General features: G+C 46.7%; 1 protein-coding gene and 1 long non-coding RNA gene across 2 annotated transcripts in view; one reads left to right on the forward strand and one right to left on the reverse strand.

The window, feature by feature from the left end:
* The window catches only part of LOC127160875 (complement factor H-related protein 4), a 44,679-nt gene that overhangs the window by 12,213 nt on the left and 16,181 nt on the right, over window positions 1–16,285 (forward strand). The gene's annotated exons all lie outside the window — the stretch shown is intronic.
* On the reverse strand, window positions 6,086–12,608 carry LOC127160876 (uncharacterized). Its single transcript, XR_007826874.1, has 3 exons — window positions 12,414–12,608; window positions 6,330–6,519; window positions 6,086–6,253 (listed from the first exon to the last, which is right to left on the reverse strand). It is a non-coding gene; the product is annotated as an uncharacterized LOC127160876 (long non-coding RNA).

Below are 16,285 nucleotides of genomic sequence, written 5' to 3' on the forward strand. Positions count from 1 at the left end.
ACATTTATAATAATGCCGGTAAATAAAGTGAAATGTTGTAATGTACAAACAAAAAACAATACCTAACCTATAGACTATTTTGAACGGTTTTCGGAACAAAACAAGAATAAAATATATAAGTTGCTAAACAAGCCAAGACAAATTAGGCTAATTTAAAGCGAAACTGAAAGCAAACACGTTGTTCTCAGGTAGCCTACCTCTCTCATTCGGCATGAACCCAATAAAATGTGTCCATATTCGTGATGTATTTGAATGCTGAACTATGATTTATTAGTAAATCAAGCTTTGTACTTAATGCGCGTAAAAACATCCTCACATTGTCACGAATCTGGTCAATGTTCCGCGGTCCGCTCACCACCAGATGTCACTGGTCTGTTACTTTACACCCCGGACTACATTATCCATCAGCCACTGCTCCCATCACCCGTGCCCAATCAGAGACAGTATAAAAGCCCCGGTCTTCCTGTTACACTTTGCCGAGTATTGAATTGTTCTTGCATTCATACAAAGCGTTTCCTTGTATCCCGTGTTTGGTTTCCGTTTCTTTTGCCTTGTTTATTTGTTTCGTTTGCCTCGCCGCCTGCTTTTTGTGACTCTTGCCTGTCTGACCATTCTCCTACTTCGCCCTTTGGATAACGTACGCCGCCGATCGACCCTCGCCTGCTTATGGACTATTCTTCGTCTCGCTGTTCGAACACCTGTTTGCCATTGTTTGACCCTGCCTGCCTTTCGACCATGTCTTTGCCTCGTTGTATTAATAAAAGTCTCCCGCCTCCCGTCTACACACATGAGCAAATATGTGTTTGGCCCGACCTCAGGCTGAACGACACGGATTGTACTACGGAGTAAGCACTATTTTAATTAATCAGTGTATATGTTTGTTGACTGTATGTGTGTGCGTGAGGCGCCGGCGCGATCAAACAGCGGTAACAAACAACAAAAAATACTTAGTCATTTTTGGTCATATAGATCATTCGAAATTGCAGCGTTTTTACTTATATTTCTGTCATCTCTTTTTGCTTTCCATGAACTTTCGACAAGCACTGCGCCACACAAACCAAACTTAGCAGCATATGTCACTCAGTCTTTTCCTTTCGTTTTGTTAATCTGTTAATTAGGCTCTTTAAATTAAATATATTTTGCGTATTCATTCATTTTATATATAGACTATGATTTGATAAAAACAGATTTTGTTATTTTTAGTTTAACTTATTTTTTTTTGCTTGTCTACACTCCAACCCCGCAGCGATTCTCTCTCTCTCTATCTCTCTCTCTCTCTCCATTAGCTTAGTGTTAGTGGCACCAGTCCATGTGTTTCCAGGAGTTATTCGTGCTATTTCTCCTTGTTAAGAGTTTGGTGTCGCACATAGATTACACCTGATTATGCATTCTTATTATTTTCTCTTATTAAATGAATAAAACGGGAGTGTGTCTATCTCACACATGTAGAATCGGTCTCGGCAGTCATTTTAACCATCGAATTCCAGCAACAGGAAATAGACAAACTATTTTACACACGATGAATTTTTTTTTTTTTCTCTGGGGCTGTTTTGCGGTGTTGGTAAATTCACCACTTAATTTTGAGTTAAAATATGTTCTTGTAACTTCTGTTACTGAGATTGTAATACGAGTAATAGTATTATCCAAATTTCATTAGCAATGCATTATATTACTATTACTAAACAAAACGAAATAACGTTATGACTTTTCGTTTCGTCTCGTTTTGATCAACGAAAATGAAGAGACATTTTAGCATAGTTTTTATTTTGTAAACCACATTTAGTCTCATTTTTATTCGTCAACGATATTGCATTATACATTTAAATATAGTCATCGTCACATGACCAGCATTTACGTTGCGTCTCGTCTCGTTTTCGTCACGTGATAAAGGTTCGTTGATGACGATATTTGGTCATAATTTTCGTTGACGAAAGCAACACTACATACTGCACTAGAGTGAGTCTTGACTCCCAGGAGAGAGGAGATCAGAGGACTCGAATAAGAAGAAATGGCATCACCATCTGTGGACGTGCGTGTCAGTGCTCGCACTGGACACATACACTAAGCTTCTACTGGCCAGAGAGACAGAGACCTGAGGAAACATGCAAGGGGAGGGTATCTTCCCAGCTATAGCCGCCACATTCTACGATACTGCCGGAACTTCAGCACTGAACCAACTGGGCAGTGGACTGAGTCGAACTGGTGATTGCCACACCAAAAACTGAAAGACCACTTCTCCCACCGTTCTCTTGGAGAAGAGAACAGTTTTCGTAACCTCAGTTGGGAAACTGAAGGCTAAGAGCTCCCTGGAGCAGAGCGATCGGGGGAAGAATGTACAGAAGAAACCTCCCAGAGGTCTGTACAAAAGCAACCAGTCCAGGAGGAGCTGGGTGAGTCAGACAGGCCAGAGGGGATAATGCAAAATCTCTTGAGTCACAACAAATCCGCTTAAGACTGGCCAGACTTCCTCAAAAGAGTGCCACCACGTAAGGTGGAGTTTCGCCTCCGACGCCTGACAGGCAGTCTGCTCCCTGGTTGGGACGCCAAGCGGAGCATAGGCTTCAGCAGAATGACTCTCTAAAACGAGAGAAAGCCTAACTACACTCAGCCTTGATAGGGGAACTCTTAAGAGTGGAGGTCTCAGCATACCGACCCTCTAAGCGAGAGGAGAGGCCTACAGATTTATTACTGCCACAAGACGGAGCTCTGAAGAGTGCAGGCTTCAGCAACATGACTCTCTAAGCAAGAGGAAGCCCAACAACACCCAACCCTATTAGCGCCCAGTTGGCCTGTTGACTCTCTGACTGCGGTGAGGAAAGGCTCAACATACAGTCGCAACCCCAATTCTTTCATGTAGGCAAGAACAGCACCTCAATGCTGGACCACCAATCGCTCTGATCGAGCTAACAACAACAACAACAACATTGCATAGAATGTGAAAAGAGTGGGGTGAGAGTGCGAGGCCAAGGGGAAGAACCCAAGCAACACACTTTGCCCCCAAAGTGTACCATAGGGACTTCCTAATTGAAGAAGTAAACTACTTCTCGGTAAGCCTTCTGCAAAGCCCAGACCACAAAGAGTGGGCTACCTACTCATGACCCAGCAGGGGAGATAGCACTGTCTAGGCAAAGCTCAGGGCAACCACTACTTAAAACCCTAAAAAGGGGAGTGATCCCAAGCTAACACATAGGTATCCTCAGATAGCCATGTGCCTGGAAGGCTACCAGAAGGGGGAGCGGAAGTTACCTAGACCACACAGAGTGGGCTGTTACTTGGAACCATCACAGAGGGGCAGCACTGTCTAGGTAGGGCTCTTTTCCCTGGGAGCAGAGTGATCGGGGGAAGAATGTACAGACAAAGATTCAGCGAGGTCTGTACCAAAGCAACCAGTCCAAGAGAAGCTGGGTGAGTCAGAGAGGCCAGAGAGGATAGTGCGAAGTCTTCTGAGTCGCAGCAAATCCACTTAAGACCAACCAAACTTCCTCCGAGATGCTGCCAGATGGTCTACTAAGGGAATCAGTCTCTCAAGACTGACCTCTGGTGTACTAGAGAGGCTAGCTCGCTGCCCTGAAATGGATGCCCGGCAGGGAACAGCTGATCTAGCTGCTCTAGAGACCTCTTTAGAGGCGGTGAGCCTCCCAGCACCGCTCTGATCGCGGGCAGATGCTGCGAAATGCGCTCGCTGGAGACCCCTGTGCCCTGAAGCACCGTAGGTGGCAGGTTTAACAGATCGATCTCCCGAGGGCACTGAGGAGAGACGGGCACCATATCTTGAGGTGTACACCGCTCTTCCCCAGAGGGGCCTGCCCTCAGGCGTCCTAGACGGCAGGCGTCTAGAAAGCATGATGACCTTTTAGATGTAGGAGGAGTGTTTCAGCTCATGAAATACGGCCAGCATCTCCAGGCACAGATGTACCACATGAGATGGCGGCCGCTCCACAGACCATGGGCTGAGCGGCCACTCATGACTGCTCACCAACCGGTGAGGGAGGCATCTGCCATTAGCAATAAGCGACGACAACGAGTGCCCAACCGGCCTTGAGACCGTAACCAAGGCTTCTCCACATGTCTAAGGCACGTAGGCAGCGCCGCGTGACGTTGATCATGCAAAGTGGGTTTCCCCCAGGCTCCGCGGGAATCACGAGGGCGCCCTCATGAAAAGAGCTCCGGGAGCGAAGGGTACGCGGCAAGAGTGCGGGCAGTCAGCTCCCTCGAGAACCGACACAGCCCGCTCCGCCGCAAGCTCTCACTCAAAGAGGGAAGAACCGCAGCGCGGGCTTCCGACCCCGAGAGAGAGCGTTAGATCTAGGGAGAATGACAGAGAAAAGGAAAGCCTGTCTCTACTACATCCATAGATCTATGTGCGATCCCCACATCCAAAGCCAGTGCCCTGCCCTGTAGAACATCAATGCAGGCAGTCAGCTCCCTCGAGAACTGATTCCCATGCTTACATTCATAATTTCTTTTTGAATGCTTGTGGCATAGTGACACTCTCAAATAAAAGCTGTGCAAACTAGCACAAAAAAACAGAGTGACACACATCGAATGCTTGCTGAAAGACAGAAGCTGCTGGCTGCATGCGCTGCACATGCTTTATAGCTTCCTGGTCTCTACGTCACCCTGCCCGTGACGTTTCGCTTCTCTATTGGACTGATTACACATGTTTCAGAGCGTGGTTACACTGAAGGTGTTCCCAAAGCGTTTATCGATGCAGCTCGTGTTCCCGAAAGGGGAACAATATAATGCAAGCATTATCAAAGGTTTTATCACAAAATCAATTTTACACTGACATCGCAAGACCACTTTTCACCTCAAGGAGTATCATTGTCACGTTTAATATTGCAAGATCTTGTGTGCTCCCAAATTGACTGTGGATTTCTTTCAGATGCGCTGCATTGTTAATTTTGCGTGAAAAAAATTGTTTTATTGAAAAAATAATTAACACTACACTCTTAAAAATAAAGGTACTTCACAATGCCACAGAAGATCCTGTTTTGTTTAACTGGTTCCATAAGGAACCTTTAACATGTGAGGAACCTTTCTGTTTCACAAAAGGTTCTTTGTGGCGAAAGAAGGTTCTTCAGATTCTAAAAAGGTAAGACGGAGATGGTACTTTAAAAGAACCTTTGACTGAATGGTTCTTTGTGGAACCAAAAATAGTTCTTTTATGGCATTGCTGTCAAGAACCTTTTAAAACACCAGTGTAATAGTGTAATTTCATATATACTGCCTTTTTTAAAAATGCAAGTACTTTTCAGGTTTTCAATGGTTTTCCAGGACTTCCCTCCTAAAAAGCTGGATGGCTGGTTTTAATTGTTCATCCAGGCTGGTCTTAGGTGATCATAGCTAGTCAGCAGGCTGGTTTTAGAGGGGTTTTGGCCACTTCCAGGCTGGTCTTAGCTGGTCAGGTTGGGAGACCAGCTAAAACCAGCTACTTCCAGCTTAAACCAGCTAAAACCAGTCAACCAGCATAGGCTGGTTTTAGCAGTTTGCTTTTTAGCAGGGTTAAATTTAAAAAAGTCTTCACGTACAATATCTCGCTCAAGTTTAGTCAAGGCCCAAAGCCCTTGTTGTAAGACCTTTCAAATGATATATGATACATGACTATCTGAGCTGTGTGATATTTTTGATATATGGTTATTGTACTGTAATATTTTATAAATTATAAAATGATGCATTGCTGAGTTATGATTATTCTTTTTTTTTTTTTTTTTTTTTCACCACTAAGTGATGCCCGGCAGCGGTATGCTCTGGTGTAAAGGGATAACTAAGATTGCATATGTAAGTCTGCAGACAGACACTTTTGGGACTGTATTTTAGTTCATCATGCGTTTCATGGTATGTGAATAATGGCAACAAAAATAACCACACTTAGCGAAAAATCTGAATAATGAAAATGACACGTATGGTGAGTGAAGAGTTTTACTTGTGTCATGTAAACATCATAATGCGATTAAGTCTTTACTCTGATTATTGGTGCACATGTAAATGTAGTCAATGATAAATGTAGCAACTGACTGAACAAAATGTGACAACTGATATAATTGAATTTAAAAAGATATTAATATTTCACAGCAGAACATACCAGTACAGAGTGGGTTAGGTGTCCATCCGTCTCTTGTACATGTGGCACTTTCAGCCGTTTCACGATATCCCTCCTCACAACTGTAAGATTGTTTTTCTCCCAATTTACTTTCCCCACTGATGGATGATCTAGACACATGCTGGTCATGTGGATGTTCACATGTAATCTCTGAAACAAGATTCACATGCTTTTAATAACATGCAATAAATTCACCAAATCCAGAAGTGTTTCTCTAAAATCTTACCTTGACAAACAGGCTCATGGTCCCACTCCCCCGTTATCTTGGCACATGAATGTTTTGCTGGTTTCTTTTGTAAAAACCCATGCTTTTTCTGAGCAGATGATCTCCACACTTTCTCCAGCTTTGAAATTTTTTTTCTGTGGCTTGAAGTTTTTTACTTCAGGTGTGATTGACTTCAGCTCACAGGTTATTTCTGTACAAGACATAATTAAGCAGAACTAATGGTAAGAAACAAAGCAACAAATATTTGTGAAACTAGATTTAAATGCTTTGTCTTTTGCAGGAGACATATAATTCTGACTATTTTTTTAGTATCCTAAAATGAAAAGAAAAATACAAATAATAAAACATCTTGAATTTGTAATCATTGTAGTAAGCAGTGAACTTTTGTTGTCCATTGTTTTTGAGTGTCAGTGTTACTTCTGCTATTCTTTCACAATTAAAACAATAATTTTGTATTCTTCTTGTTCCATTGTTCTCTTTTATGCCAAGAAATAAGTCACCTGGCAGTTTTCTCCCAGGTGGTTCCATTGTTGCCAGCATTAAGTCTGAGTATGTTTCAGTAGGCTATAAAACACTTTTAACTGTCAGGAAATTACTTGTCTTTAAAAGTTTTAAATCAATATACTTACCTATTGATCAAAAATTTCCTTAAACCTACATTAAAATTTCTTTTTTAGTTTTATTTAGGAACTTTAAGGAGGGTGTACTCATTTTTGCAACACAACATTTTATGTTAACACGTAGTTAAAAAAAAAAAAAAAAAAAAAAAAATTGACATTCTTCTTTGGTAATTGATCAAGCAGGCTTGTTGGAACATTGTATGTCCATAGAATCCTAACATGTCTTCTAAGTAAAGAGTAATTGTTCAATTTGTTAAGTTTCAGCGGGGGTGTACTCATTTAGGCTGTGCACTGTATAAACTAATGATGAGGCAATAATAATTGGTTCAAATAATGTATCAAATTCAAGTAATTACACGGTAATCAAGTAATTAAACATGAACATAAGCAACTTAAGTACATTATATATTATAAAAAATAACTGCAGATGGCCTGTTGATGTTTGACTTTACAGCGTTATTCAAGGACATTTAAATCCATTTAATTTTAATATCTGGTCACAAGCAAACTCAAAATGAGGGTTTAAACTTAGCAATGTACAACAATTTGCATATTTAGAAATATGTTGATGTATTCTCCTGTGTGGGCATAGTTTTATGAATGATTTACATTACAAATCTAGTGAGATAACGCACCCTGTTTTCCAAAATGAACGGTAATCTACCTAAACTCACAGTATGTATGTAACCCTAGTTCCTCGAGGGAATGAGACGCTGCGTCGATAAACGCTTTGGGAACGCCTTCAGTGTAACGACGCTTTAAAACGTGTGTAATCAGTCCAACAGAAAAGCGAGACGTCACGGACGGGGTGACATAGACAAGGAAGCTATAAAGCACATGCAGCGAATGCAGCCGGCAGCTTCTGAATAGAGAAGCAAGCACTGCAGGGATGCCGGAAGAATGGCTCAGAGACGCAGCGTCTCGTTCCCTCGAGGGACTAGGGTTACATACGTAACCCGGGACGTTCCCCTTCGGGAACTCGAGCTGCGTCGATAAACGCTTTGGGAACAATATGCCCACGCCGCCAGACTTGCAAATCCCTGCTCAGTGTGTGAGTGCACAACTAGGGCAGAAGGGAGCCAGAGTGGCTCGGACAATGAGGAATAGAACCTCATAGAGCGGCGCGGACCAGCCCGCGGCATTACAAAGGTCTGGTCAGGAACAACTGACAGGAAGACCTAAGCCATACTGCACTAGAGTCTTGACTCCCAGGAGAGGGGAGATCAGAGGACTCGAATAAGAAGAAATGGCATCACCATCTGTGGACGTGCGTGTCAGTGCTCGCACTGGACACACACACTAAGCTTCTTCTGGCCGGAGAGGCAGAGACCTGAGGTACAATCGGCCGTGGCATGGAGGGTAGGCACGTACCCCAGAATGGGGTAACAGAAAAAGCTTGGCCACCAGGCACAAGACAGAGAGAAAAGGCCACAGAAGGGCCTGAAGTCGCTAACTCTCAGTGAGAGATGGACAGGACACTAGTGTGAACCAACTGGGCAGTGGACTGGCAGGTCCCCTAAAGGGACACTAATCGTAAGGACAGGCACTGCCACAACAAAAACTGAAAGCTATACGCCACATTCTACGATACTGCCGGAACTTCAGCACTGAACCAACTGGGCAGTGGACTGAGCTGAACTGGTGATTGCCACACCAAAAAGTGAAAGAGAAGAAGAGAACGGTTTCCGTAACCTCAGTTGGGAAACCGAAGGCTAAGAACTCCCTGAAGCAGAGCGATCGGGGGAAGAATGTACAGAAGAAACCTCCCAGAGATCTGTAGAAAAGCAACCAGTCCAGTAGGAGCTGGGTGAGTCAGAGAGGCCAGAGGGGATAATGCAAAATCTCCTGAGTCACAACAAATCCGCTTAAGACTGGCCAGACTTCCTCAAAAAAGTGCCACCACATAAGGTGGAGTTTCGCCTCAGACGCTTGACAGGCAGTCTGCTCCCTGGTTGGGACACCAAGTGGAGCGTAGGCTTCAGCAGAATGACTCTCTAAAACGAGAGAAAGCCTAACTACACTCAGCCTTGATAGGGGAACTCTTAAGAGTGGAGGTCACAGCATACCGACCCTCTAAGCGAGAGGAGAGGCCTACAGATTTATTACTGCCACAAGACGGAGCAAGAAGAGTGCAGGCTTCAGCAACATGACTCTCTAAGCAAGAGGAAGCCCAACAACACCCAACCCTATTAGCGCCCAGTTGGCCTGTTGACTCTCTGACTGCAGTGAGGAAAGGCTCAACATACAGTCGCAACCCCAATTCTTTCATGTAGGCAAGAACAGCACCTCAATGCTGGACCACCAATCGCTCTGATCGAGCTAACAATAACAACAACAACAACATTGCATAGAATGTGAAAAGAGTGGGGTGAGAATGCGAGGCCAAGGGGAAGAACCCAAGCAACACACTTTGCCCCCAAAGTGTACCATAGGGACTTCCTAGTTGAAAAAGTAAACTACTTCTCGGTAAGCCTTCTGCAAAGCCCAGACCACAAAGAGTGGGCTACCTACTCATGACCCAGCAGGGGAGATAGCACTGTCTAGGCAAAGCTCAGGGCAACCACTACTTAAAACCCTAAAAAGGGGAGTGATCCCAAGCTAACACATAGGTATCCTCAGATAGCCATGTGCCTGGAAGGCTACCAGAAGGGGGAGCGGAAGTTACCTAGACCACACAGAGTGGGCTGTTACTTGGAACCATCACAGAGGGGCAGCACTGTCTAGGTAGGGCTCTTTTCCCCGGGAGCAGAGTGATCGGGGGAAGAATGTACAGACAAAGATTCAGCGAGGTCTGTACCAAAGCAACCAGTCCAAGAGGAGCTGGGTGAGTCAGAGAGGCCAGAGAGGATAGTGCGAAGTCTTCTGAGTCACAGCAAATCCACTTAAGACCAAGCAAACTTCCTCCAAGATGCTGCCAGATGGTCTACTAAGGGAATCAGTCTCTCAAGACTGACCTCTGGCGTACTAGAGAGGCTAGCTCGCTACCCTGAAACAGATGCCCGGCAGGGAACAGCTGATCTAGCTGCTCTAGAGACCTCCTTAGAGGCGGTGAGCCTCCCAGGACCGCTCTGATCGCGGGCAGATGCTGCGAAATGCGCTCGCTGGAGACCCCTGTGCCCTGAAGCACCGTAGGTGGCAGGTTTAACAGATCGATCTCCCGAGGGCACTGAGGAGAGACGGGCACCATATGATGAGGTGTACACTGCTCTTCCCCAGAGGGGCCTGCCCTCAGGCGTCCTAGACGGCAGGCGTCCAGAAAGCATGATGACCTTTTAGATGCAGGAGGAGTGTTTCAGCTCATGAAACACGGCCAGCATCTCCAGGCACAGATGTACCACATGAGATGGCGGCCGCTCCACAGATCATGGGCTGAGTGGCCACTCATGACTGCTCACCAACCGGTGAGGGAGGCATCTGCCATTAGCAATAAGCGACGACAACGAGTCCCCAACACCGGGCCTTGAGACCGTAACCAAGGCTTCTCCACATGTCTAAGGCACGTAGGCAGCGCCGCGTGACCTTGATCATGCAAAGTGGGTTTCCCCCAGGCTCCGCGGGAATCACAAGGGCGCCCTCATGAAAGGGCTCCGGGAGCGAAGGGTACGCGGCAAAAGTGCGGTCAGTCAGCTCCTTCGAGAACCGACACAGCCCGCTCCGCCGCAAGCTCTCACTCAAAGAGGAAAGAACCGCAGCGCAGGCTTCCGACCCCGAGAGAAAGCGTTAGATCTAGTGAGAACGGCGGAGAAAAGGAAAGCCTGTCTCTAATACATCCATAGATCTATGTGCGATCCCCAGATCCAAATCCAGCGCCCTGCCCTGTAGAACGCCAATGCAGGCAGTCAGCTCCCTCGAGAACTGACTCCCATGCTTACATTCATAATTTCTTTTTGACACTCTCAAATAAAAGCTGTGCAAACTAGCACAAAAAAACAGAGTGACGCACATCGAATGCTTGCTGAAAGACAGAAGCTGCTGGCTGCATGCGCTGCACGTGCTTTATAGTTTCCTGGTCTCTACGTCACCCCGCCCGTGATGTCTCGCTTCTCTACTGGACTGATTACTCACGTTTCAGAGCGTGGTTACACTGAATGTGTTCCCAAAGCGTTTATCGATGCAGCTCGAGTTCCCGAAGGGGAACAATAAAATGCAAGCACTATCAAAGGTTTTATCACAAAATCAACTTTATACTGACATCGCAAGACCGCTTTTCACCTCAAGGAGTATCATTGTCACATTTAATATTGCAAGATCTTGTGTGCTCCCGAATTGACTGTGGATTTCTTTCAGATGCACTGCATTGTTAATTTTGCGTGAAAAAATTGTTTTATTGAAAACATAATTAACACTACACTCTTAAAAATAAAGGTACTTCACAATGCCACAGAAGATCCTTTTTTGTTTAAATGGTTCCATAAGGAAACTTTCACATGTGAGGAACCTTTCTGTTTCACAAAAGGCTCTTTGTGGCGAAAGAAGGTTCTTCAGATTCTAAAAAGGTAAGACGGAGATGGTACTTTAAAAGAACCTTTGACTGAATGGTTCTTTGTGGAACCAAAAATAGTTTTTTATGGCATCGCTGTCAAGAACCTTTTAAAACACCAGTGTAACAGTGTAATTTCATACATACTGCCTTTTTTAAAAATGCAAGTACTTTTCAGGTTTTCAATGGTTTTCCAGGACTTCCCTCCTGAAAAGCTGGATGGCTGGTTTTAATTGTTCATCCAGGCTGGTCTTAGCTGGTCATAGCTGGTCAGCAGGCTGGTTTTAGAGGGGTTTTGGCCACTTCCAGGCTGGTCTTAGCTGGTCAGGTTGGGAGACCAGCTAAAACCAGCTACTTCCAGCTTAAACCAGCTAAAACCAGTCAACCAGCGTAGGCTGGTTTTAGCAGTTTGTTTTTCAGCAGGGTTAAAAGTCTTCATGTACAATATCTCGCTCAAGTTTAGTCAAGGCCCAAAGCCCTTGTTGTAAGACCTTTCAAATGATATATGATACATGACTATCTGAGCTGTGTGATATTTTTGACATATGATTATTGTACTGTAATATTTTGTAAACTATGAAATGATGCATTGCTGAGTTACGATTTTTTTTTATTTTCGCCGCTAAGTGATGCCCGGCAGCGGTATGCTCTGGTGTAAAGGGATAACTAAGATTGCATATGAAAGTCTGCAGACAGACCCTATTGGGACTGTATGTTAGTTCATCATGTGTTTCATGGTATGTGAGTAATGGCAACAAAAATAACCGCACTTAGCGAAAAATCTGAATAATGATAATGACACGTATGGTGAGTGAAGAGTTTTGCTTGTGTCATGTAAACATCATAATGCGATTAAGTCTTTACTCTGATTATTGGTGCACATGTAAATGTAGTCAATGATAAATGTAGCAACTGACTGAACAAAATGTGACAACTGATATAACTGAATTTAAAAATACATTAATATTTCACAGCAGAACATACCAATACAGAGTGGGTTAGGTGTCCATCCGTCTCTTGTACATGTGGCCTTTTCTGCCGTTTCACGATATCCCTCCTCACAACTGTAAGATTGTTGTTCTCCCAATTTACTTTCCCCACTGATGGATGATCTAGACACATGCTGGTCATGTGGATATTCACATGTAATCTCTGAAACAAGATTCACATGTTTTTAATAACATGCAATAAATTCACCAAATCCAGAAGTGTTTCTCTATAATGTAAACTTGACAAACAGGCTCATGGTCCCACTCCCTGTTATCTTGGCACATAAATGTTTTGCTGGTTTCTTTTGTAAAAAAAGAATGCTTTTCAGAGCAGGCGATTGTCACGAATCTGGTCGATGTTCCACGTTCCGCTCACCACCAGAGGTCACTCTCACCTTATCTCACACTGACTGTTGCTTTACACCCCGGACTACATCTCCCAGTATCCTTCACGCTGATTGCGTCATCGCATGTGACCAATCAGCGTCACTATAAAAGCCCCGGTCTTTCCCTGTGCAAGTCACTGATTGTTATTGTTGTAATTCCGTTGTTAGTGTTTCCTAGTTTCCTAGTTTCCTAGTTTCCTTGTTCCCTTGTTCCTAGTTTCCTTGTTCCTAGTTCGTAGTGTTTTGTGCTCCCGCCTGGTTATCTCGTTTTCGACTGTCTAGCCGCCTGCCTTTTGGACCATCTTTCATTATTGGATTACTCTCTACGTTTGCCTGTGATATTCCTGTCTGCTCCTGCTTTGACCCTGCCTGTACGACCATGTCTTTGTCTCGCCCCTTGAATAAAAGCTCGCAATTGGATCCGCTCGCCTTTCGTCTCTCTTTCCCCGTGACAGAACAATCAGTCAACACAGGATCCAGCAGCTTTCACCCCGGACATTCATTCGACATGGACACTGACAGAATTCTCTTCAGGATCAAACAAGGACCACGCACACTAGAACAGTATATCCGTGAGTTTCTGGCCATTGCCAATTATTCCACCCTCCCGGACTGTACCATCATTGAAATCTTTTGCGATGGCGTAAACCAGCCTTTAAGGGCGAGGCTGAAACGCGAGGGTCCGCGTTCATCACCCGCGGAATTTATGGACTTTGCACTTTTGTGTGTGGGCTCTCCGTTTACCGTGGGTGTCGCGGAGGCGGAGCACAATCCCACAAACACGTTTTCCGCTTGGATCGCACGGGAAATGGCGGCCGTGTCGGAGCGCGCTCGAGTAATGGCGGCGACAGCGGTGCCCGTTCACAAAATGGCGGCCGCGCCGGAGCGCGTTCATACCCTGGCGGCGACAACAGAGCCCGTGCACAAGATGGTGGCGACGGCGGAGCCCGTTCATGAAATGGCGGCGAAAGCAGAGCTCCGTCACGTCACAGCTGCCATACAAGAGCCATTTAAAGTTACAGCTGTGTTTCCTGAGTCAAGTCAAGTTTCCAAGTCAAGTCAAGTTGCAGCTGTGTTTCCTGACTCAAGTCAAGTTTCCAAGTCAAGTCAAGTTGCAGCTGTGTTTCCGGAGTCAAGTCAAGTTTCCAAGTCTACCCAAGTTGCAGCTGTGTTTCCTGAGCCAAGTCAAGTTTCCAAGTCTACCCAAGTTGCAGCTGTGTTTCCTGAGTCAAGTCAAGTTTCCAAGCCAAGTCAAGCTACGGTCCTGGTTCCTGGTTCCTGTGTCAAGTCAGGTTAAAGCTGTGTTTCCTGTGTCAAGTCAAGTCAGAGCTATCGCTCCTATCTCAAGTCAAGTTACAGCCATCTTTCCTGAGCCAAGCACTGTCAAGATGGCCGCCACGCCAGAGCCACTGCACAAGATGGCCGCCACGCCAGAGCCACTGTACAAGATGGCCGCCACGCCAGAGCCACTGCACAAGATGGCCGCCACGCCAGAGCCATTGCACAAGATGGCCGCCACGCCAGAGCCACTGCACAAGATGGCTGCCACGCCAGAGCCACTGCACAAGATGGCTGCCGTCTCCAAGCCATTCCACAAGATGGCCGCCGTCTCCAAGCCACTCCACAAGATGGCCGCCATTCCAGAATCTGTGGTCAGCACCCGGACGCCACCTGTGGTCATGATGGCCCACGTGCTGGACACACCCCTAATGACGGTATGGGCAGCTAAAGTGGCGCTCCTTCACGCCGCGGCGGCTACCCCTGGGTCAAGTCAGGCTTCCAAGTCAAGTCAAGACACACCTGTCGTTCTCCACGAGTCAAGCCAGGTCACACCTGTTCCCTACGAGTCAAGCCAAGTCACACCTGTTCTCCACGAGTCACATTACAGCGACTCTTCATACTAGGTCAAGTCAAGTTACAGCCGTGTCTCCTGAGCCAGGTCAAGCTACGACTGTTGTTCCAGAGCCAAGTCAAGCCAAAGCTGTAGCTTCCAAGTCCAGTCAAGCTTCCAAGTCCAGTAACGTCAAGCCAGCGCCCGCTAACGTCACGTCTGTCAAGCCAGCGCCCGCTAACGCCACATCAGCCAAACCACAGCCTGCTCAGGACATCTCCGTCAAGTCACAGCCTGTTCACGTCATGTCTTCTGCTCCTGAGTCTGCACCCATCATGGCCGCCCTTCCTGAGGCGGTTGTTCCTGAGTCAAGCAACGTCACAGCCGTGGTTCCTGAGTCAAGCAACGTCACAGCCGTGGTTCCTGAGTCAAGCAACGTCACAGCCATGGTTCCTGAGTCAAGTAACGTCACAGCCGTGGTTCCTGAGGCAAGCAAAGTCATTGATCTTCACAAGCCTGTTCAAGTCACCGCTGGTCTTCATGTGTCAGATCAAGTCACTGCTGATCTCCATGAGCCAAGTCAAGTCATCGCTGATCTCCATGAGTCAAAGCAGTTCACTACTGATCTTCACGAATCAAGTCAAGTCACAGCCAATCTCCACGAACCAAGTCAAACCACAGCTGATCTTCATGAGCCAAATGAAGTTATTGCTGCTGCTCCAGAGCCAAGTCACGTCTCGTTAGACCTTCCAGAGCCACGTCACGTCTCGTCTATCTGTCCAGAGCCTCCCCATGTCTTGTCTGACGGCCCAGAGTCCAGTCATGTCCCGCCTGACGGCCCAGAGTCAAGTCACGTCCCACCTGACGGCCCAAGTCATGTCCTGCCCGACGGCTCAGAGCCCCATCACGCCTCGTCTGACCGCCCAGAGTCAAGTCACGCCTCGTCTGACCGCCCAGAGTCAAGTCACGTCATGTCGGCCAGTGTGATGGCAATCACCATTCTCGGTATGTGGGCCGCACACTACACTCCGAAGGTCACGTCTGTTCACAAGTCCGCCCCGGAGGTCACGTCTGTTCACGAGTCTGCCCCTGAGGTCACGTCTGTTTACGAGTCCGCCCCTGAGATCACGTCAGATCTCAAGCCTGCTCCAGAGCTCCCGTCTGGTCTCAAGCCTGCTCCAGAGCTCCCGTCTGGTCTCAAGCCTGCTCCAGAGGTCCCGTCTGACCACGAGTCAGCTCCAGAGGCCTTCCCTGTCGGAGAAGCCACGCCAATGCCTCCTGAGGTGTCAGCTTCGGCTGTAGATCCTCCTAGGGAGGCGGCGTTATCCTTTGGTCTCTCTGCTTCTCCCCTTCTTCTGTCTGCCTCCTCTGTCCCTGTTCTCCCCAGGTCCCAGTCCATTATGCGGGTTACTGCTCAGCCCTGGAGGGCCCTGGCGCCTCCTGTTCCGCCCTGGAGGGCCTTGGCGCCTCCTGCTCTGCCTCCGGTTCCATCCTGGAAGGTCCCAGTGCCTCCTGCTCTTCTGTTTGTCTCCTCTATCCCTGCTCTCCCCAGGTCCCAGCCCATGACGCAAGTCCCTGCTCTGCCCTGGAGGGCCCCGGCGCCTCCTGCTCTGCCTCCTGCTCCGCCCTGGAGGGCTCCCGCGCCTTCTG

Source organism: Labeo rohita, unplaced genomic scaffold, assembly GCF_022985175.1.
Source record: "Labeo rohita strain BAU-BD-2019 unplaced genomic scaffold, IGBB_LRoh.1.0 scaffold_486, whole genome shotgun sequence".
NCBI lineage: Eukaryota > Metazoa > Chordata > Actinopteri > Cypriniformes > Cyprinidae > Labeo > Labeo rohita.